The 23,290-nt window shown below is 38.7% G+C and overlaps 1 protein-coding gene across 1 annotated transcript in view; it reads right to left on the reverse strand.

Annotated features, from left to right (window-relative positions):
* KL (klotho) overlaps positions 1–23,290 on the reverse strand; it is a 48,438-nt gene that overhangs the window by 23,950 nt on the left and 1,198 nt on the right. The window lies entirely within an intron of this gene.

The following is a 23,290-nucleotide window of genomic DNA, read 5'->3' on the forward strand; positions in this document are numbered from 1 at the left end:
GGAGCTGATATTTGTCAGACACGTGAACAAGGAGGATAAAAAAAGTATCATGACTTTGGAGAAACTCATAATAGGAATGATGGTAACAGTTATGACAACTGAATACAACATTAGCCAGGAAAACAAATGGAACATTAGTGGATTTTAAGCCACATTCTGGTTGAAAAGAATGATGCTAGAATCAGCAGTGAGCAAAAATGTTAAGCATATAAAAACCCTCATAAACCCACATAAAACTGATATATCAAAAACATACAAAGAATATATAAAAGTGATAAAGCAATGCCCAGTGAGAGCACTGAGAGTAAATGAATGCTAAAAACCGAAACTCCCAGTCTTTTTAACAGTACTGTCAAGGAGAAGGCATCCATTAAGACTTCAAACCTGTGGTTTCACAAAGGTTTGTACAAACTGGATGGAAAGAGAAAAAACGAGCAGAGGAGGAAGAAGAGGACTGCCCACAGAAGCTGTCAAACTACAGAACACAGCTTTAGAAAGCCAAGCCCCAGAACTCATGACTCTTCCTTGTGCTAAGGCAGAAGCCAAATGAGAAGATTACTGCCCTCCAAAGCAATAGTGGGGAGGACAACCAAAGTAGCACACATAATCTTTAGTAACATCAGTCTTAAAAAAAGGAAACTACTTTTGGTTAAGTGCAGAATCAAAATAACTAAATAAACATAAAAGGCAAATGTCTCCAACACCTTTAAGGGTAAAAATTCTGGAAGAGGTGCCTAACATCAAGCATGTTTTCTTTTTTTGATGCACCTGGTTTTCTGGTAGATGCATACAGGGAAGCCAAATATTCATCTGTTCATATTCAGCCCCACAATATACCTCTCTAAATTTGCTAAGCCAGGTGTTTCACAGGGGAAAATAACATACTTCTGATGGTTTAGTGGAAGCACATGAAGAAAATTGCTTTGAAAAGTCTGAGCAGCTAGCAGAAGCTAAACAAACAAGATAGTGTGCTAGAAAGAAAAATTTTCTTAGCAAGAGATAGAGGTAAACACAAATATGACTAAAGTCCATCATCAATATGTGTACCCGGCAGATAAGGAAGTGACAAAAAGATTTCAGCTTGCTGGACCTAATCTAACTAGCTAAACCAAAAACCCAGCTTGGAAGAAAGCCTATAGCTTGGTAGGAATATTATAGGGTACAGAAATCAGGTTACTCATTACCACCATCCTTGCATTTAAAGAACCCAGAATAGATGCTCTGATGCTCTGGTGTTAATAATTAACCCTGAATCTTATCCTGGGCACACCACTAGATTAAAAATAAATTGACCCAACTGCTCCTGAAGAGGTACTGGAACATTTTGAGTGCAACTTAATGCTCCCAAAAGACAGACAAAAAGAAATCCCTGTCATGCTATTATTACAAGAACATCAAATGATATTTGATTTGGAAAATTCATGTTTGCAGAGTTGGGAAAGTCAGACTGGAAGTCAGAAACTATTCCTGAGGTGCATGAATGTCCTGCCCTAAAAGTTCCATAAGTTCAACTAGACATGAATGGGTAGAGGCTTTTCCCTAAACAGAGTCTCAAAATTAGAAATTAGACTGCAAGAGTATGGCAAAGTGTTTGAGTCCAGACCATCAACCGCAGAAGCAGTAAAAATATCCCCAAACCACAGAAAAAAGCTTACTGGAGTAACAAATAATTGCATGAAGATGAGGCATTTCTGATGATCCAATCTGGCCTATCATAAAAGCAGACAGCAGGATTTACTGGGTAATGGTTAGATTTTGAGCAATTAATTCTGTTACACCATAAACCACACCTGTTGTAGGAAAAAATGCCAGTCTGGTAGAACAGATTTAGCATATGCTGTCTTTGAGATTTTGTTATGAGGGCAAGGATGGGAAGAATTTCCCCCTATATTTGCAGGGCAGCAATACTATTTTAGAAGCATCTACTGCCCCAGGATTTCACTGTGCTCTAGCTTTATGCAATATTCATATCAACCAAACAGGAAAAAATTTATCAGAGGCTGATCAAATCCATGTAATTTCAAGAACAGATGATGCATTAACCTACAGTCAGATTCAACTACTGAAAGTGTGAATTATACAAATATAAGCTGTAACTCTGGGAGATGTTCACTTCCAAGTGAACTGACGAACAGGTCAAGTGGCACATGAAAGAAAAATATTTAGGAATAGACTAATGACCTTAGAAAAATGAATGAGAAAAATTAATAAGAAGCTTCTTGCTCTACAAGTTCACATAAGCTGCGATCTTTTCCAAGTTTTATTCTTCCCCAGCATTCTGTATCAGTGTTTGCAGGTAAGATTAAGCTTTTAACCAATTTTTTAAAGAAGGTGAAGGAATAGGAGTGGAGATCAGAACAAAACCTGACCTCAGCAGCATTCAAAAAGGCTGGCATAGGTAGCCACACTGGGGATGCTGTTCCAGCAGGGCCACTTCATTTGCACTTTGTTACCCGCTCCAGAAGCAGTAGAGGTTATGTTATTGCAAACCAAAGGAAGTCAGTCAGTTCACTGTACAAAATGAGCACATGGTGCTCCTGGGAGACTTAACACAGTGATTCAGAAACTACAGAGTGGGTGAAAGGTGCAATTACCAAGCTTGGCACATTTAAGTGCATGAGCAGTGTAGGCTCAGAAGAAGAGTGAACTACAAGAATAGGTGGTCTCCAGAGCATATCATGGGGATCTCATCCAATTTATTCACAAGAAGAGTCACTTCAAAGAGGCTAGAGCAGGAGAAAGGTAGCTCCCTCTGGGAGACGATTTTAAGCAACTGCTACAGAATTATTTAATGTGTATTACAAGAAATGCTTCTGCAAGGTAAACTAGATCCTCTTTCTTTTCAGCACTCAAAGACATCAGTTCCATGGTTGCAAATGTAAAATGAAAGATCCTTAATCAGTTTCACGACAGGCCGATACTGCAGTGCCCAGATACATCAAGTGGCTTCAGAAGGTATTTCCGGATACATGTGATGGTGGATAGCTTTTCCTATTGTGAGCTCCTCTGTGAGAAAAAAACAACCAGTGGATATCAACAGTAAAGGAAGTGGAAGATTTTACATCAGTACCAATGAGTAATATGAAGGCATTCAGCTCAACATAGTTGTTATAGGAATTGCAAATTTAGTATCATATATGGAACCAATATACTAGAACAGAGCTCTGTGCTATAATATAGGCAAATGAAAATCAAAATGAAGATGACTTGCCAGAAGCAATTGCTGCAAAATTCTTTTTAAACCAAACATTTGGATTGTTCATGCCCAAATCTAGTTCAGTCACTTTCAGGATAACCTGTGTTTACTCTGCTATAAGCTTGGCACTAAATATAACCATTCTGAGATTAGAACTATGCATCAATGACAATAGGCTATGGAATAAAATGGAATGTCCTATTCAGCCCTCTAGATGGATGCAGAAAGCAGCACATCAGGATAAGCAACATAAAATTGAAGGTACCAGTTTTCAATTTTCAGACAACTGTTTAGATTACAATTTGACTAGATGTGAATATGCAATTCTTCCTTCTTTTTCCAGTCAGTCTGCAACTGTTTGTGTCAGATTCAGCTGTGTTTCTATGCATACTTGATAAAAAGCAACCACTACAGGCTTATCTCATTGTGTGTAACCTGCCCGAAATGTTCTGGCTTGGGCACATATAATAGAAATGACTGAAACGTGTGATTTCAATCACACACTTTTAAAAGGAATGCTCAATTGTAAACTTACTGAAACTGTACAGTAAATTAATTCAGCAACTTTTGGAGTAGCTGTTGTGTCAAATCACTTCCCACAGAGAACCTGCCAAACAAGGACCTGCTGCCTCAAAAGAATATGGGTCACCTGCAGATCTCTGTCAAACTTGTGAGCAGTGCAAATGTCATGGGAATTCCGCAACACAAACGGCAGCAGGTACCTGTCCTCCAGCCACTGAACCCCACCCCTATGAAGAAGAAAGCAGCTCCCGACCCTGACACATGGCATTAGTAGCCAGAAGGGTTAAAGTCCATGTGTGACCTAAGATTCAGTTGCTCAAACAGAGCCATCCCAGCACCATTTGGGATGGTGAGGACTATCAAGATATCTGCACAACACATGACCTCTGGAAAACCTAGTCTTTTGGACCGGCAACTGGAGGCAATATAGGATACTCTAGGCTTCTCAAATGGTACACATTTATTATGTGCCCCACTTCTTTCACCCTAGTGGCTTCTTAACAGGTAGCTTTGTGAATGCATGAAGTTCTGACTGTGTGTTTTGAACAATATATAAGAATGAATCGAAATTCTGAAAGGATTCAGGAAAACCAAGAGGATCTACGGGACACTTTTTCACTCCAGAAGTTTTACCCCAGCACCAACCCCTGGAAGGCTGACAAGATTAATCATAGGACCCTGCAGATGAATGACTCATAATCAGTGGTCTGGATGTCTCAGCGGTCTGTCCATCTTTGCACCAGCACAGGGAACCACAGGGCTAACTGACAAGCTTTAATTAATACAGTGGTTATTACTAGCTATAATTCTTCCTTAATATTACTGCTTCCACTAAGCTAGGCTATGAAAGGAGGATCTGGGAAACTATAGGAGGAATTCAAGCTGAATTCAAGTTACTCAGCATACTCACATCTCGTCAGTGAGGATACAGTCACTGGAGGAGGCAGAATTTAGTCAGACAAATTTATTTTGAGGAATCACTACACTCCTCAGCAGCCACCAAGAAGATAAAGAGCAGCTATTCAAATCAAAATTCAGAAGAGGAAAAATAAATTCCAGTGCAAGGAAAGGTGGGAAAAACGAATCATTAGGAGAAGTGAAACTCTTGGGGTACCAGTTTTTTAAATTAGAGCAACAACATGAAAGGCAAAATGGGGCATTCAGTTTTAGACTGGAAATAAATTTTGAATCTTTGCATTTCTTCAGCAGCAAGGATGATTTATGTGTATTTATCCAGTTTTTTCAACAAGCTTTTGACTATACTGCAGTCACAGATTAAACTAGATTCAATTTATACCTACTTTGATTTAGGAAATACATTTAGAATCACATCCAAAGCATGCTGAAACCAGGAAAATACACTTTTGAGGTATGAGTAAGTCCCTTTATGTCTGTTTCTAAATGCATGTTTAATGGTAGATATAAAATTGCTTTACTGCAGAGATGAATGTTAACTGAAAAGTGTACACATAAAAGTTTTCCTGCTTTACTCTTGTAGTCAGCAAACAGAATAAGAATCACCATTTCTAGTAAAAGCTGGACTCCTGTAGAACAGACAACTGCATCAAACTAAAAGTATTTAAAATTAAATATTTAATTCTTACTTTATAAACAAAATCTTCATATTGTTGATTACCTGTTGAAATTAAACTGTTTCACCTGTTTGTAAAGAAAGAATCCAACTTGTCTGGATGACATAATAGTGAGTAAATGTTTAAATGTTGTTGATAAGAAGCTGAATGTTAAAAATTGATATTTTATATCTATTTTTAACATTCAGCTTCTTATAAACAACATTTAAAATACGACCTACAGTTGTTTCCTTTTTCAAACCATATTGCATACTTTTATATGAAGCAATATAGGATAAGGAGGTTTACTACATCAATGTACTGCAATCTCAGCAATTGCCAATGAAGAAAAAAATTAGGTGAAATACCTAAAGCTGCTTTCATCCAGTCCTTAGAGGAATAAAATAAATTTTAAAAGAAACTAGAACACGGCAAAGAAAAGGAGGGGTGTTGTTAGAGTGATTGCTTAGTCTAAGCCACACAGAAAAGGGTGTATACTGGTTCATACATAGTTGAAAATGCTAATTAGCTGCTATTCTTTCAGCAATCCTTGTTTCAGCCTCTGCGCTTTCACCACCACAGTACTACACACTTGCTACCTAGAATTAACATCACTTTAACAAACTGAGGTATTCACAAATATTCTGTCAACTCAATAAATTTTAAACATACTTAGCACATTTAAAGTTTAGACTTTACTCTATGAGCAGCACAATGAGCTCTCCTGGGGGCCTAGCACGTGTTCTTTTTTAAACTGGAACTTAACATTGCTCTCTGACAGTGCACTGTTCTCATTGTCTTTTGGAGATAAAGCAGTTGTCTTTTTTTGATACTGGGGTTTCTTTACATAAGAAATGTACAAAATACTATTTTCCCTTTGGCTAACACTGACACTGTTAAAAAAATTACTCAGTTGAAGGAACGGGCACAAGGGGAAACCAACAAATTTAATCTTTTGTCTACTACATCAAAGTGCAATACTAAACTTCAAATTGCTCTAGAACAAAGTATAAAGCCAGTGATGAAAGACACTTGTATACATGAATGAGAATCATCACTGGGCTATGAATATAAAAAATGGAATGCATGCATATCTACCTATTTCATTCCTACTGATTTCAGATATGACTAAATACTCTTTCACTCCTGAACTATTTTAAATATAGATACAAAATATAAGGACACATTGAAACATTAACTTACCAATTAACGCAGAGCTTCAGGTACACTTTTTAAGCAATTTGCATAAGGTTGGCCTTTATTTCTGTATAACCATGGAAATTCTGCTAGTATACTGCAGTGTGGAAATATACTATATCAAAATAAAATAATATTCTCAGTTATTTAAAGAAAACATATTTTGGGAGAAAACCCAGTTTTAATATCGAACTGCACTAGAACAATAGAAATGCGAGTTCACATAATCTTGTGGCATCTTCATTCATCCTCCTTTGCCGAGGTATAGATCTTCCAGAAAGTAGCACTGCTCTGCTTCACAGTTACCATGAGGGCAGGTATCTCAGCAGTTTTCAGGAGGCCATGTAGGATGTGGTAATTAGGTCAATATCTTATCTTGAGACAGATGCCTGTCATTTAAATATTGCCTGTTTTAAAGGAAAGCAGTTCAAAGGAAAGAATTTGTATAGATGCCTTGTTTCTAAGTTAACTGACCAAAGAGTTATGCAGGTAGAACAAAAACTTCCAACAGATTTCTATGAAGATATCCATTGAAACACTTCCAGAGCCACAGAGGGTTTTGTAAAAGAGGTCAGTGTTTGTTACAGCCCCACTCTCAGACAACCGAATGAACAGCAACATCTCAGCCTAAAATACAGAGGGACAGGAGGAGACATAATTCCAATGCCTTAATTTTTTTTAATACTCTCTTTAATTTTTAGACCAGTCCAAGCTCCTGTAAGCAACCAGATGACTTACAGATACTCCAGGCTAGTTAGATGAAAAAGGAGATTAAGTGTACCACTAATACAATATGTAGCTGGTGAATTTCCAGACACAGTACCTACATGTACTTTTGCAAACAGCAGATCTGAGGTCCCAATACAGTAACCCATGGACCAGAAGGTGATCAACAGCTAGATTATGCCAGGTGTGCTCCTGCAGAGCAGCTTCCAGGTTAACTTTATCTAATACCAACCCAAACTCTTTCAGGCTATGAACCATAGTACAGAAATTTGTATTTTTTGCCGAAATCAAATAGGAAAATAATCTTCGACTTGGAGAGATCCCATACAGTGCAGCGAGAGCTGGCCAGCCATTTTATCCTAGAGGCAAAGACTTTCAATAGCCACAGCTATGCCAACACACCCTTCAACAAGTATGCAGTACAAAGGATATTGGAAAAATGGGTCTAAGACAGCATACATTAAATCAGCATTAAATCAGGATGACACTCCATATATTAAGAAATTCACAGATTATACAGTTTATGTGGAATCATGATTCAATCAATGATGTTAGAGAAAGCATCATTGATGATGCAATGATCAGAGCAGGGGGCAGTGCAGTAATTAACTAGTTGCCCAAACAGTAATGAAAAACAAATTGTTGGCCTGAATTAGGGTGTGAAGGGCTTGAAGAGCCAGGCATTTTTGCTGAGACAAAGGGAGAAAGGCAGAGAGGGAGTACGAAAGGCAGGAAGGAAGGAGAGGAGTAATTCAAAGAAATTGCATTAACTGAACTTTTCACAGGAACACTCATAGAAAAGAGCTAAGATACTCTGCAGGAGGCACATACACAAGTCCTTACTGCCTTACTGGAAGGAAAAATAATCTCTGTAGAAATGAGCACGTCGGAAAAAAGGAAGGCTCCATCTATTACAGTCAAAATCCACTTTCCTCATAGTACTGAGATGGAAGAAAGCAGAGATATTGGAAATACTCAAGAAACATCAGGGATTTTATGTATACAACATAAACATAAAATAAGAATACTAGGATACGATTTATAGACAAGTACATAAGATGCATTAGATGTTTATTATCAAATGAGCCACTGGACATATTTGGTATAGTTTATATATATGTATATACTTTATATATAGATATATATATATATAAAGGTTATTGCTAATCTGAGAGTACTGCCTCCATAATCCCTCCTTTCAGGGATAACTGTGCTGCAGGAGACAAGCAGGAATGAAAGCAGAGGCCTTTCACAAGCTCAGTCTACTGCAGACCAGGAGTTAGTCTTGTTAATTGTCAATCTTCCTAAGTTCCTACAAGATGATATTTTCATTGTGGACCCAATAAAGGATGCCACATAAAAGCATGAAACATTCTGAGTAAGACATTGCAAATGCTTTTTTAAATGATACAGTAAAGAGGAGGCAATGATAAGTGATATTACCATAACAGAAAAATTCAGAGTTGCAGGGAATTTTAACAGAAATACAAAAAAAAATCTCACTGAAAAAAAAAATCATTACCATATTTATCATCCTGTGTCTACTATCTGCCAGGAATTAGGAAAACTGGATTATAAAATTAGGAAGAGCCCCAAATGTATCAGATTCAATCCAGTGCTTCTATGGGCAATATATGACATAAACCTATTTATAACCTGATCCAGATTTACTTTAACATAGGCTAAGTATTTTGTTCATACTATTCTCTCTGGAAGATAACTAGAGAATCACACTTCACAAATGGTTTTCTTTTTCTCCCGACTTTCAGGCTGAATTTATTCATGCTCAGTCCAAACACTTGTTCTTGCAGCAAAACTTTCCCTGCACTTAGTTATTTTCCTTCACTTGTTTTACCACTGATCTATTTACAGACATGAAGTATATCCTCTCCTAGTGTTCTTGGTCAGATAAATAAACCATATTCTAGTTAGGTAATTCCTCATCTCTGCTGGAAAAATCACCTGATACAGACTAGAAACAAATGTGTCTTTGTCACAGTTGGATTATATTCACATCTGATGGTCATGCTGTGATCAGCAAGTTCTCTTCTTACAGAAAAAAAAAAATTGAGTCTTTCTGTTCCATCTGTTTATTATTTTGATTATCCTTTGCACTGGCACTGTTTCCTCAATTTTAGTGCAATGCTCTTAGTGCAATCCTAGCCTGTGCCAAAGCATGGGAGTTAAAATACATTAAGAAGTTCAGCTGTGAACTGCCCTTTGAGACTGATGCTTCTACTTTCAGCAAACTCACTATGACATTTGCTTTAGCAATTTCCTAGCGACTGCTGAACATTCTCCTCTCCTCCTTCTCCACTGAAACAGTAACTCTCCATGTGCCACCATTTCAAGGGTCTTACTGAAAATAGAGATTGATTACTTTTACCATATTTTCTTTTTCTAGACAATCAGTTATCAGAGAAAGCTATCAGATGGGCCTGGCTTGACTTCAATACTGTAAATTCATAGCATTTGATGTTCATTGCACCTGCAGTTACCAACATTTATCTAATCCTCACCCTCATTAACCTTTCCTGTCTATGAATCCCAGTGCTCAACATGATCACTTTTCTTGACAGAGCTGACAAAAAGCATTTTGGAAATACAATTTTTTTTTTAACTCTCTTTTTCCCCACTACCTGATGGTTGTATATCTTTCCTTGTGCTACTTTTTCTTAGGTGACTGGATGATATCTGCGTTTTGGTTTAAAATAATGAGCTTTTATTTATTTTTAAGACCGGATGCACATTTTTAAATTTTCTCCTTAGCATAGCTAGTAAATGCATATTCCATTACTTGATGTGGGGTTCAGTAAAGTCCTTGCAGAAAATAATGGGGCTCCTAAAGGTAAAGGAGAGACATATTCTGTTTCCAGACAGAAGGAGACTGTGGCATCTAGTATATGTTTGCATTTGCATATCAGTTCCAACTACTGGTAAAAAGACTGTGTAATTTTAAAGGGTTTTTTAATTGCTTGTTTGTTTGAGGGGTTTTTTATGTTTTAAACATATTTTGGAAAAGAAACATGAAATGTCTCCAGCAGCCACAGTGGGTCAGCAGTAGATGACTAGGAAAAAGGAATGAAGAGCTGCAGGACAGGGCTACTCAATGTCCATGGCTCTTTTCCTGCTCTGGCTTTACAGGACCAAACAGGTGCTACTGACCACCCTTGCAGGGGGGAACATCAGCTGCCTTCCTGGGTCAGAAGAAAGACTCGGCCCCCTGCCCAGGAAAACCAGACCTGATACAGGTCTTCCCCACAGACATGCAGGAGATACCACATGCCTGAAATAGGAGAGACTTGGGCAAAATTTGCATTTGATGCAGACTATAGGTCAGAGCTCTCCCTCTGAGAAGTCACAGGAACTGAAAGCACCTCAAGCAAATTCTTGAAACAGCCCCTTAGTACTCGCCTCCTCTGTCATGTACTGAACCTCTCCACACTCTAATTAGACTAAAGGTGAAAGTCTGTCTACAAAAAGTCTGGGCTTGAGTTTGTCACCACGGTTTTACCTATACCCCACAGATAGAAATGGGACAATTAGGTCTTTCACCAGGTTTCTCGGGTGAACACATGCTAAAATTAGCTCAAGAAGTGCAATTGCTATTCCCTGCATTTACTTCCACAGTCTTCAAGGGAGATGGCTCTACTGCATCTAATAGCAAAGCCCAAGCATTGCACTCCTCCCTCTCCACCAGCCATCACAAGCCCTCACTCAGAGCCGCTGCACAACCCTGGAGCTGCTGGCCCATCACTTCACATTATGTAGTCCTATGCAAAAGGATTGCGGGCAGCCAAGGACAACCTAGTCCATGACTTTACTCGCTAGCTGTGGTGCAGAGCCAAAGCACATACAGCTCCACCCTGGTCAGCCCAGTGGACAGCTGCCTCAGAGCTGGAGAACAAGTCCTAGATGCTCTTCCCTCTGGGATCACTGGGAATGTTGCCAAACCACTTTAAAAGAAGTATCTTTATACTAAACAACATTTCATAATGGTTACTGGAAAGCCAGCTATTGCAAGGCCAAGCAGATGCCAAACTGTGTCTCAGAGCTGATGCAAACACTGCCTGGAAGACCAGCACAATGATGACGCTTCTAAACTGTGGGGCAGGAGTAATTTTCCATACTACAGCCTCACTCAAAGTAGCAAAATGTCCTGCTGCTGACAACAGTAGCTGGGGGTGGTGAGCTCCGGGTACTTTAACATTGTTTTTTCAGCCACTGGTTAAGTACCATTTGCTACTGATAAGCTTAGCAGGTTGAAGACTGTTCCAACAAATTATTTCCATGCTGTACAGGATACATGAAGATGAGTGCGGGGAATCTGCAGGCTCTGATCTCCACCCAGCTCTCCTATGAGTCCCATGAAACCCGGCTTGAGAGCTGGTGGCCAAGTAACACCAAAACAGATCCATCTGTATGGGCCATATCTAGCCTTGGTTAGGCAGACTGGTTTTCCTTGCATATTCTCCTCTGTTCTCAATCTGAATGACACAAGCTGATTAAAAAATTACTTGCATATCTGCCAGACTACTCCTCAGTTAAACCATCCACTTCATAGTCAGCAAAACAAAAGACAATTTTTCCACTTAGAACGGTATTTAGCTGTATCTGAACTACCATATTATGCTACGGTTGCAATAATGTACAACATTATTTTTTCAGCATTTACATCAGCAGTGTCATTCCTCCAGTGCAGAAATGCAGTGCTTTCATTGGCCACACTCCAGAATGACACTCACTGCCTATATATATATATATATATACACATATATAAATACACATATATATATATGTGTGTGTGTGTGTGTATAGTCTTCTTTACATATTCTAGTCTTTGAAGATTTTGAGACACAAAATGCTCTGGGATGGTGCTTCCAAACCTTCTGCAGTTATTGCACAAAACAATAGTGAATTATTCAGGAGTGGGGTCGATTATTAATCTTACCAGAAATATAACATGGGGACTGAAAATGTACTATTTTCTTACACTTGTACAAGCAGAATAGAAGAGTATCTACAGTGGGTGTCCAGCCCATCTCATTATCATTGAAGCAGTTACAGAACAAGGTGCTTCAGAGAAAAATCTTCAGCTGCTTGCACCAGTCACTCAAAAATCTGGAACTGCTTTACTATGCAACAAAAAAACTGACTCTGCCTGGCAGCTTGTCATTGCTACTGTTTCTATTTTATGTCCAACTTCAGTGTTTATGTCACAGCAAGCCTCCCTCTCTGACAGTTAACAGTTTATTTTGGTAAATTACTCCATGTTTTTCACACACCAATTAACTGCCATGTCTCTGTATACCTCCCAGTATAAATTTTTGCCCCTAGACACTCAAACAGCTCACTCAGGCATTTCTATGTGATCTTGGGTCTACAAAATGCTAGTGTCCCACAGGTCTTTCCAGACCCTCCAGGTCGTTTCCCATATTGGGAAGGTGCTGCTTCAATGTACATTTGACCCTTTCTTAATCCTTGCATTCTTTGTAGTTCAATCTTCCATACTCACTTCATCCCTACACACATATTTCTCAGGATCACTCACTCAAACTGAATACTTCCAAAGCAAAAAAAAAGAGATACAGGAATCACCAAGTTTAGTTGTCTGCAATATTGTAGCAAGCCTCTAGCCCCAGACACTACACAATAATGGCTATGATATGCTCCCTCCTGGAGAAGTGAAGGCTCCCTTTAGAGCACCTTCCAGCGCTTAAAGGAGGCCTACAGGAAAGCTGGCGAGGGACTTTTCACAAGGGCATTAGACAAGGGGGAATGGCTTTAACCTGAAAAAGGGAACATGTAGATTAGATATTCAGGAGAAATTTGAAGGTGGTGAGGCAGTGGAACAGGCTGCCCAGAAAAGCTGTGGATGTGCGATTCCTTTGATCAAGGTCAGGCTGGGCAGGGCTTTGAGCAACCTGATCTGGCAGAAGGTCTCCCTCCCCATGTGCACAAGTCTAGAAGATAAGCTGTGGACCCTCTGATTTTCATCATTCCTTTTCAGCCATGAGCACCCATAACTCTCGGGTGTTCCCTCCCCCTTGAGGGTGGGATGTTACATCATGGCAGGGCATTTGGAACTAGATGATCTTTACACCTCCTTCCAACACAAACCATCCCATGACTCAGTTATTCTACGTTCCTAGCATTATGAGCCAAAAAGCCAATTCTAAGATACTTAACACAAAAACACCACACCAAATGCTCCAGATGTCATAGCAAGCCACAGGAATAAATCAGGAAAAACAAAGATATCATCACAATCCTAAACCCATGCAACAGAAGGCAAATTATTTAGGTAAAATAATTTTTTTAGTGGAAGCCTGGCCACAGCACAGAAAAAGGGAAAAAAGAGGCCTAAGAATAAACAACACTGTTCCTTGACAATTTAAATTCCTTCCTGACCACGAGTCAACAAAAGCAGCTCCCAGAGGCCAGCATGAGTATCTAATCCAGACCAATGCCCACCCCCTCTGGTTTCTACAAATCTATTCCAAGTTACCAGTAACACAGGAAACATTACTCTCCAGAAGAGTCCAGTTTGGGTAAAGTGAGATCTGACTGGTGTGATTTAGGGTTCCTGCCTTTCACGGCTTACTCCTACAATGCTCCTGCTATAACCATTTCACCACCAACCAATTTTGAAGTGGTCTCCATTTCATTATCCTAAGCTGAGCTATGGAAAAAGGCTGTTTCTGAACTTCCCTGTGCTACACTTTGCTGGTTCTAATACTCAGAATCAGAATGACTGTGCCAAATTGATGCTGCTTTTATTAGAATTTTTCCCCCTTTTAAGCAACTGCCACCTTCAAGTACCACTTTTCTTTTTACCAGAAATAGGAAAGAGGAGCTGAATAAATGACTGAATAATTACAGTTTCACACAAAAGTGGCACAAGCAGCCCAGCTACAAATATGAGACACAGAGTAACATCTACAGTGCAAGAATTCTGTCCTGACAGCTCCATTTTATTTCTTTCATCAAAGAATAAAAAGCATCAATCTCCAGCTTCAATAAGTCAGTCATACTGCAGCAGGTTAAACAGCAATTTCACAAGGGTAAACTGACCCAATCCAAAGCAGTGGGCACTCATCCAGTGAAAGAATACAGAAGGCAGAGTGTGAAATGACTGACTGACTCACTACATCAAAATGAATTTTTTCAGTATCATAATAAAATGGAAAACCAAAAATTTCTACAGCAAAATAAAATTATTGATATTTATTTCTCCTAGTTTGCAACTTTTTCTGGAAAACTGAAATCTCTCAAATATTTTCGTTTAAATGAATCAGCAAATTCTAGTTTCAAATGTTTTAGATCTTTCTGGCTTGCTCTAATGACATTATATTACTTTGTGAATTTGGGAGGTATTAGGAAGATTAGAATGAGCTAGCTGATATGACAGGGGGCATGAAGAAAAAGGGATTATTTTTTCCACCAAGCATATAATTAAGATGCAAAACTGCAGCTGAATCATATTTCTGCAGCTCTGTTCCCTGCGTGATATACCCCAATATTCTCTTCTCCCAAAACAAGAGACATGTTCATAGCTGGCAAGGGAAGTATAACGATAAACTGAGTTCAAGAGCTCCTTCAGTGTATTTCCAAGATCTTGCATTTCATATACAGAGATGCTGTTTGAATATGGGAATGCACATTTTCCTCAGGATTAGAGGAATGCATCTATTCAATTTGCTAATTTACTTAACTGCTTAAAAGCGACAGGGTTCCCCAAAAAGCTAAAGGGAAACTTGTATTCCTTAAGCTGCTTTGAGAAATCCAGATCTTATGCATCATCCCTCCTTTCTTTAGCAGGCTATTCATGGTGTTCCCCATTCCCAGTGCTCATGGCAACATGGGGACAGCAAGTGGACACCATAAGCCACAACAGACTTTGAAGCAGGCCCCATCCTTGTGAAGCATGTTCTGTGATTTCTGTAAACCACCAGTCAGCTTCCTCAAAATAATTCATATGACATTTATTAAAAAAAACTAAACAGGGAAAAAACAACTCACCTTTGACAACTCCAGACCATCTCATTTCATGCTGATTTTAATTTTTAAAGCTAAATACACACATGAAAATGGAGTGTTGCCCCCTAAACCCAGCTCCTGCTTTCCCACTCTTGACCAGTCATCCCCACATCTCACCAGATCCTCATACACTCTCTGTTTTCCCAGTAATCCTCCTTCCTATCACCCCATGTTTTGTTACAACTCTTTTTGGCCTGGATTTTCCCTCCTGAGGGCATATGTAACTGGTCATGGACATGCTGGTGTGGTGATTGTTCTCTCTGCAAGTATCATTTGTACCCAAGTTAACACTATACTGTCACATAAAAACAAATGAAGAATTAAATAAGTGTGTTACAAAAAGCATGTCAAGCATGACATGAACTTTCTTTTCAACCATAAGGTCAGATTTGTTCAATTGATTTTTAAGCAATATGTTCTTACTTATAAAATAAATTTTCATAAAAAAATCACCAAGCTGACAATGCAATATTTTTCCAACCTACTTTCTCAAACAAAAAGACATGCTGCATGATTCTACTGTTTCCATATATATCTAAGGAACTAGATATAATTAGACTAATTAATCAATAACTATGTTCAACGGTTCCATGCCTGCAGCAAAAAAATTATTTCATTTCTTACAATGCTGGAAGTTAAACAAACAAACTGAGTAAACTTTGCCCTCAGCTCTGAAAAACAACTGATCCAGTGGAGCTACTACATATTCAAGAGAACAAGAAAAAAGCTGACTGAGAACAGGCATTGGAAAATCACTGTGAACTCTTACCAGAATGTGTGACCAGCAGCTACAAGTCTGTCCCCTTCCCCCATGCGACCATTTGAAGTCTTTCATAGGACCAGGATCAAAACAGATACTACTGTCTTCCCAACTGTAAAGCAAGTATCTTGTAAAATATAATCCCAGTGGTAAAAACATTTTCTAGCCCTTAGTAAGAGCATTAAACTGATAAACCTACAAAACGATACCTGGGTTGACTTTTGGACTCACAAAATTGCAAGGCATTTCCATAGTCTCTCCCAGCCAATTTTTAACCATTCAGCTGTCTTTAGAGTTGTGATTGAAAACAAAATTCAAATCTTAGCTGCCAGCATGAGAGCTAACGCGCAAGTGACAAACTGATCATGTGCAGACTGAAGTGACAGTCCCCTGGCAGTGTGCATGGCCCCCTATCAGCTCCCCCCACTGCTGAAGATTGTGTTGCAGGGTGTCTGGCAGCACTCCCCAGGCTGGCCAGATCCTGAGATGGGTGAAAGCCCCTGTGCTTTCCATCATGCAGATGTCACAGAGATCCAGCTGTCAGGTGGCACTGGAACCACCTGTGGCCCCAGTCCCTATATCAACTGTTCCTATATCAACTGTTGTAAACAGGATCTGTAAAGATGTCAATAACTAGGAGAATTTAGAATATGCGTTGGTGTTTTTTTAGAATCAAAACAAAATTAAACTTTAAACTTTAGCAATTTTTCATAATACAGAAGTCCACCTCTTCTCAAACTAAACATAGATCAAGATGAAGCAACACAAATGGGCTTCAATATGGCCAAATCCAGATATTCTCAAGGTCCTTTTTCTTATTCCAGTGTGCAATCTCAAAGGATCCTCCCTGACAAATCTCTAGGGATGCACACCACAAACTTAACAGGCCAGGCTTCTTATGAGAGTTTTGTGCTCTCAGATTAGAGCTGAAGCTACAGCAAGCCAAAAACTGCCATCACTGACAGACTAAACAAAGTGTTTACTGTTAATATAGACTGTATTTTGTTCTTTACATTGAATGATGTTCTCAGATTTAGAACATGCTTTATATCATTCTGTTAAGAATTCTACAATGAAAAGAGGAAGATTTCACAATTACTACTACTGTCACCTCCACTGCCACCAAATGCATCAAGCCTATTTTCCCAAACTGCTCTAGCTGTCTTATAAGATTTTTGTTCCTACCATTAATACTGAAAGGCCATTCCAGCAGCTTTCTTCCAAAGCTATCCATGACTTCTAAGAGTCAATCTAACTGTATTTATATCCTTTTGTGTGTGTATACACATGGTTTTTAATTCTCCGTTTTCTTCCTGTCATTAATCTTTATGTCCAGGAGTATTTACAGAGAGCAACAGCGTGAGTCTAATTCCTTCCCTTCTTTAGTATCATTATCTTCTACTCATCCCATTTTACCAAAGGCTCCAGCCTCTTGCGATGGCTAATTAGCCCCTTCTCCTTTTGTACTTAGTTATTCTTCCTTCTTGACAACTCACCTTCTCCTTCTGCTGACACATCTTCTCTCATGTGAAATAATTCAGCTGCACTCCAGAAGCCAGTCTCTTCTTTCATGGTCATATTCAATGAGTCACCTTTTCCTTCAGAGATCTGTCCAATGTTCATTTCAGTAATTTCCTAAAGACACTAAGACTTCGTTTACAACCATATTCTTCTGTTCCATTCTTCTGATCTAAAATCACAGATTTGATGATGATATTTTTCTATATACTTTGGCAGGCATATAAGCAAGCATGAGTAGTTTTTATTTAGTATTTAAAACTGGTAACACACATCCTTTAATTGCTAAAACCTGCCATAGAATATCTTGGGTTGGAAGGGACCTTAAAAGGCATCCAGTTCCAACCCCAATGCCATGGGCAGGAGGGACACTTTATAGTACACCAGGTTGCCCAAAGCCCCATTCAACCAGGCCTCATCCTTGTATGCGCAGGTCACCCCCTCTACTTCTTCAGAAACATGTCTTTGTAATTTCCTCTTCTTTATTTTTACCATCTTAGGGAAAAAAAAAAATAGAAGAAATTCTCCTGTGGACATTTCTATACCTACAAGTCTGTACAAGCAGACTCCTTTGATTGCTGGCTTCTTAGCTTTTTTAAAACTTTGCCAACATTGACCTTGAAATTAAGTTCAGCATTTCATCTGTTCATCAGCAACAACCAAACACACAAATCACACACTCATTTGCAAGGATTATCAAACTGCCTTTGAACTCTGCCAATTACTAACTGAAAGCCACAGGACTCTTCAGCTGGAGTTAAGCAAATTACAGATGTGTCTGCATACACATCCGCTCTTTCCTGTTTCTCCCAAAGTTAGAAGGATATGCATCACAGTAACCAAAATAATTAAAACAAAATGCCTCTAAACGCCTACATCCTGTCCTAATGGTCACTGCTTGCAGACATTGCCATCAGCTGTATTGACATATACACTGCTTCTAACTGGTTGAAGAAATAATGAAAGATGGAGGAAAAATATTTTGCTCCCCAGAGCACACTGGGAAGAAGAAGCTGTTAGTTAATAAGTGAGAGGAACAAACCTAAGCTAAGCACAATTTCAACCACAGCAAGAGAAATCAGAATTTGACCTTTTAGAAGATGGGTACGTTATGAGCAAAACAACCTCCCCTTACATGACACAGCATTTCTTCCTTACAGAAGACAACATTTTCAAAAGGACAATCTATGCACTTCCAACCTGCTGATGATTGCAGAACAGAGGTTTCTAGTGGACCTATCACAAGGAAAAAGCTCTAAGAGCTCCTAGCTTTCAGCCAAAAGGGAAATGCAGGCACTAAAAAATGGTGAACTACAACAGATGTTCCACTAGCTTTTTTTCCCAGGTCCCAAGTACAGCTAGGAATTATGTCCAGCAACCACTTTTAAGTACTGGAAACCAACCATAGAAACAAGGTGAAATGAAAACTGGAAAAGCTTGTAATATAAATGAATACAGAGTGACATGAGTTCTACCACACACTTCATTCAGGAATCCCCAAAACTACAACAAATACAGAATCTCTTCTGCTTGAGGAGAGAGGTTGAAGGGAAGAACGAAGAATACCTCACACCTTACGAGGCTTTATTAATGCAAAATAGAACAGTATTAAGGAGCTTTAAACTCATGCACTCAGCGAGATTTTACCAGATATGAATTCTATGTTGCCAATCTAAACACCCTTATCTGCATCAAACTGCTGTTAACCAGCAGTCATTATCTTCCCAGCACTGAGCAGAGCCCTGCCCAACATGAACAACTGCTATTTAAAAAGGAAGCACACTAGACTGCCTTGGACAGGAAAAAGAAATATCACCTAGGTGCCTCCAGCAATCGCTACAATGGCAATTAGAAATCACGCAGGTGGCACTTAAAATGAGACATGAAAACCCAGATTTGGAGCTGCCAATTGAATTTACCGAGATTCACAGCTCTACAGCCACAACTGCCAAGCACTAAAAAACCTCACAATAAACAGACTCTCAAGAAATCCCCATCCTCATAATGAACTGCAAAAGAGCTGAGGTGGGACTTAACATACCTACAAGGCTTGACCTGGTTTTCTTCCACACAGAGAACAAACAAATTCTGCTTCCATTCCATTTCAGTCACTTCAGTGTGATCTTTCCAGGTCCTGCCTGTTGAGTTTTTGTAATAATCTCTAAAAATTTTTTACAATGGATTTTTGTTTTTCTTACAATGTTTATTACAACAGAATATTTGAAAACAACAATCGTTTTGTAAACATATATGTAATCAGGTAGGAGTGGCAAAAGCAAAGGTACATAATCTATCTTTGGAGCTAATGTTAATAAAACGAATATTCTTGAAACCCAAACTCCTCTGTTTATCAGATTTTAAAATGAAACTCACTGCATTTTTTTTCTTTTCATGATTAAAACTTAAAAACAACTTACTATAGCTTTTAACATAATTTGAGAAGATAGCCTAACTTTTGCCAGCTACTGGCACAGAAAATTGCAGCATCAGACCTGAACTTGCACCCAGTTTGACTGCACTTCTTTGTCAAATCTGGTATTTGAAAGAAACCTGATTCAAATGATTAATGAGTAGAATAATCACTAGTGCAAACATCTACCACCCAACTAATACTCAAACTCAGGTAGGAATCAATTCCTTCTTTGTTCTTCTTTGAATTATGCCTTAAGAAAGCAAGAATAGGAAAAAAATACTATTACTTAGCAGTATTCCTCCTTTTTTCTAAAAATTAGGTATGCCTTCACAACTGTGATGAGCTACATTACTTTCAAGAAAATCCCAAATCATTCCATTTGCACTGCGTGGAAGTTTGAGTGCTGTCTTAATTTTGAAAGAAACAATACACAACAAGAAAAGACCACTCTCCTGTGCTGAAATTACTGATACTTTATTAGGTTTAGCACTGAAGGTCAACAAAAGAGTACTTACCTTCTGTTTTGGAAAGAGTTTTGGAATAGAAATCAGTCTGTTGCTATGTGACTGGTTTCCAGGCAGCAGTTCCACTCACTTCTTCAGGGAAACGACGTGTTCTTCTGTTTCTGCAAATGCTGTTTATATTGAGTAAATCCAAGTATGTTCAACTCAGACAACATACTGTGAACCATTAATGAAAAAATGCATTTGCAAAAACCAGAACAAAATACACTGACCTCTCTCAACTCCTATTTGGAGAAAAGAGATGCATCATATACATGACAGATTGCTGGCATTACATTTTCTGGCTGTTGACTTGAGAGATTGCCAACTTTTATGAAATACACTTGATCCATTCCATTTATTTTGTGAATAAACATGAACAGCTTCCTCCATTTATTACCACATCTGAAGGGCTTAGACATCTGAAAAGCGACAAGCGTCAGTGGAAATACTATAGAAGGGTGAAATTTTCACTGAATACTGATGAACATCCTCAAGAACACACCAAGGATGCATTAATAAAATAATTTTTCCTTACAAGTTTTTTACACTATTTTTATTTGGTCCTGTCTATAAAAAAGTGTCTCTGTCAATTTAGCATCTGTTATGACTCACTTAAGGAAGTTCAGAAAAATGAGAGGTAATTAAAAAATTCAGTACAATATGATGAAACCCATTCAAGCCGAATTCAAACATCATTACTTAAATCAAACTTCATTGCCCTGTTTTCACCATCTCTGAATTGAACAAGCTAAATTGAATCAAACTCTTATTGATTATTTCTTCAGATAATAAATAAGTCGCTCAGAAAAACAAAGCCCCAAATCCACATTTGTATCTGCTGAATTTTAAAAAACTTACAGGAAATTATTTTGCTTTTTAACATAATTAGAATCCAGTAAAATAAATTAGGAGGCACCAGCTTTACCTGCCTATTGTAAATAAGGGGGAAAATATCAGAAATTATGCATATTAAGAGCTAGCCTGCACATTTTCTGAGAAACAATTATGACAACAAATTCTAACTTCAAAAAAACCAAACTTGTTCTGCAAACTCAATTTCCCTGGAAAAAATAAAATACAAGAATGGCAAAGAGAAGTAAAAAGGATTAAGAAGAAACCGGGGACCAGATCTTATGACATAAGGAGCAAAAGGTTAGACAATGGAAGGGGTTTTTCTTCGCATGAGAAGATTCAGCCACATCTTTTGCAGTGGGTCTAAGAGGACTGTATCTCCCAGCAACACTGTCCAGTGCACACATCCTGCAGCTTATGTGATAAAGCAGTACTGCTGTGCACCCTTCTGATACAAACCAAAGACGTGAAAGCTCCCAAAAAATGACCAAACTCACCTATAAAATTATACAAGCCACAGACACATATTAAAGAACAACATTCAAGCTGCAAAGTCAATCACTCAAGAACTGTGTAAGACAATTTAATTTCCACAGGAAATGTAATTCTCTCTTTACCATCTATGGTAGAACTTTAATTTTTTCTTACACAAATGCACATACTTCCTCTATGGATGTCAGGCTGTGGAAGCCACACTATGTAGCTTCCTCCTGCTTCACTGAAAGGTCTAATATTAATATGCTACAGAGAAGTAAAAAGGAGAAGAAGAAACAGATGAAAGCTGTTCACTTCTCTGGGCTGAAAAGCTAGGCTCTGCCTGTATGATGACTCTTACCTGGAGAAGTCAGGGATGTGAGCTCCTCTACACATAGTGTATGTCCCTGATTTTCTCTGCAGGTGATTTGAGATCTGGGAATAAGACTTGTAGAAGAACTGGAAGTATAATGTAACTGACCAATACGCTACAAAGATCACACGGGAGGAAAAGGGCACCGAAAACCAGTGGCCACTGTGGCTCTTAACTGCATCTGTATTTCAGCTCCTCTTCCATAAAATGGGGGGGAGGGGAAAGTGGTATCTTGATGCCTTCCACTGCATGTTAAAGAAATGTTCACTCATGCAAATCCTGACTGACAGTCACTGGGACAACACTAAACACTATGGTTCTGTCACTAAAGCAGGTACTGGTAGACCTTCCTGGTTTAATTACACTTTTGATGTGGTGTGGCCAAGACTGTGCCTCAGTTTCTCATTTATTAAATAGAAAAGTATCTTCCTTCACAGAGCTTTTATGAGAAGAAGCACATGCTTGAGATGATGAGGGAGTCTGACACTATGGTGATGCAGGATATACTCAAGCACGAAACATGGCCAAGTACACACCATGGTAACTACAGGAAGAGCTTAAAGTTTTCAGGACGAGGAAATTAACCTGAAATTTTACCCACATTTTCTCAATCTCTATTTTCCCTTTGACTTATTTGTAACATTAAAGAATGCAGAAGTAACACTTCTGTGAAAGTGGAAATTAGAAAAAAGTCAAATAAAGCGTGCATTGGATGTTTTCTTCATGCCCACATCTAATACATAATGTTCATTAGGGTAGAACTCCTGCCAGCAAGTGCGTGCTGAGCAGACAGACATCAGCAGAAATGTAAATGCATATTAAAGCACAAGAGATCATGCCTAAATGACCACCCGATTCCAGTTAGGAATCCCTTCTCCTATCATTGGAAGGGTTTGTACACACTTCTGCATAATTCTCTCTGCAAATCCCTACAAGTTGCTCCCAGCAAATATTACAACGACACCATACAGATACATAGAACAGAAATTAAGTATAGCAAACTACCTGTGCCACTTACAAGACTAACTGGGGAATTGGGGTCTCTTTCCCCAGAAAGTGCTCACACTCAAGACTTTGTCAAGTAAATGTCTCTATATGACATACTGGCCACCTCTAACATCTCCATTAACTCAGTAAGCCTA

Source organism: Onychostruthus taczanowskii, unplaced genomic scaffold, assembly GCF_017590055.1.
Source record: "Onychostruthus taczanowskii isolate IOZ18803 unplaced genomic scaffold, ASM1759005v1 scaffold50, whole genome shotgun sequence".
Classification (NCBI taxonomy): domain Eukaryota; kingdom Metazoa; phylum Chordata; class Aves; order Passeriformes; family Passeridae; genus Onychostruthus; species Onychostruthus taczanowskii.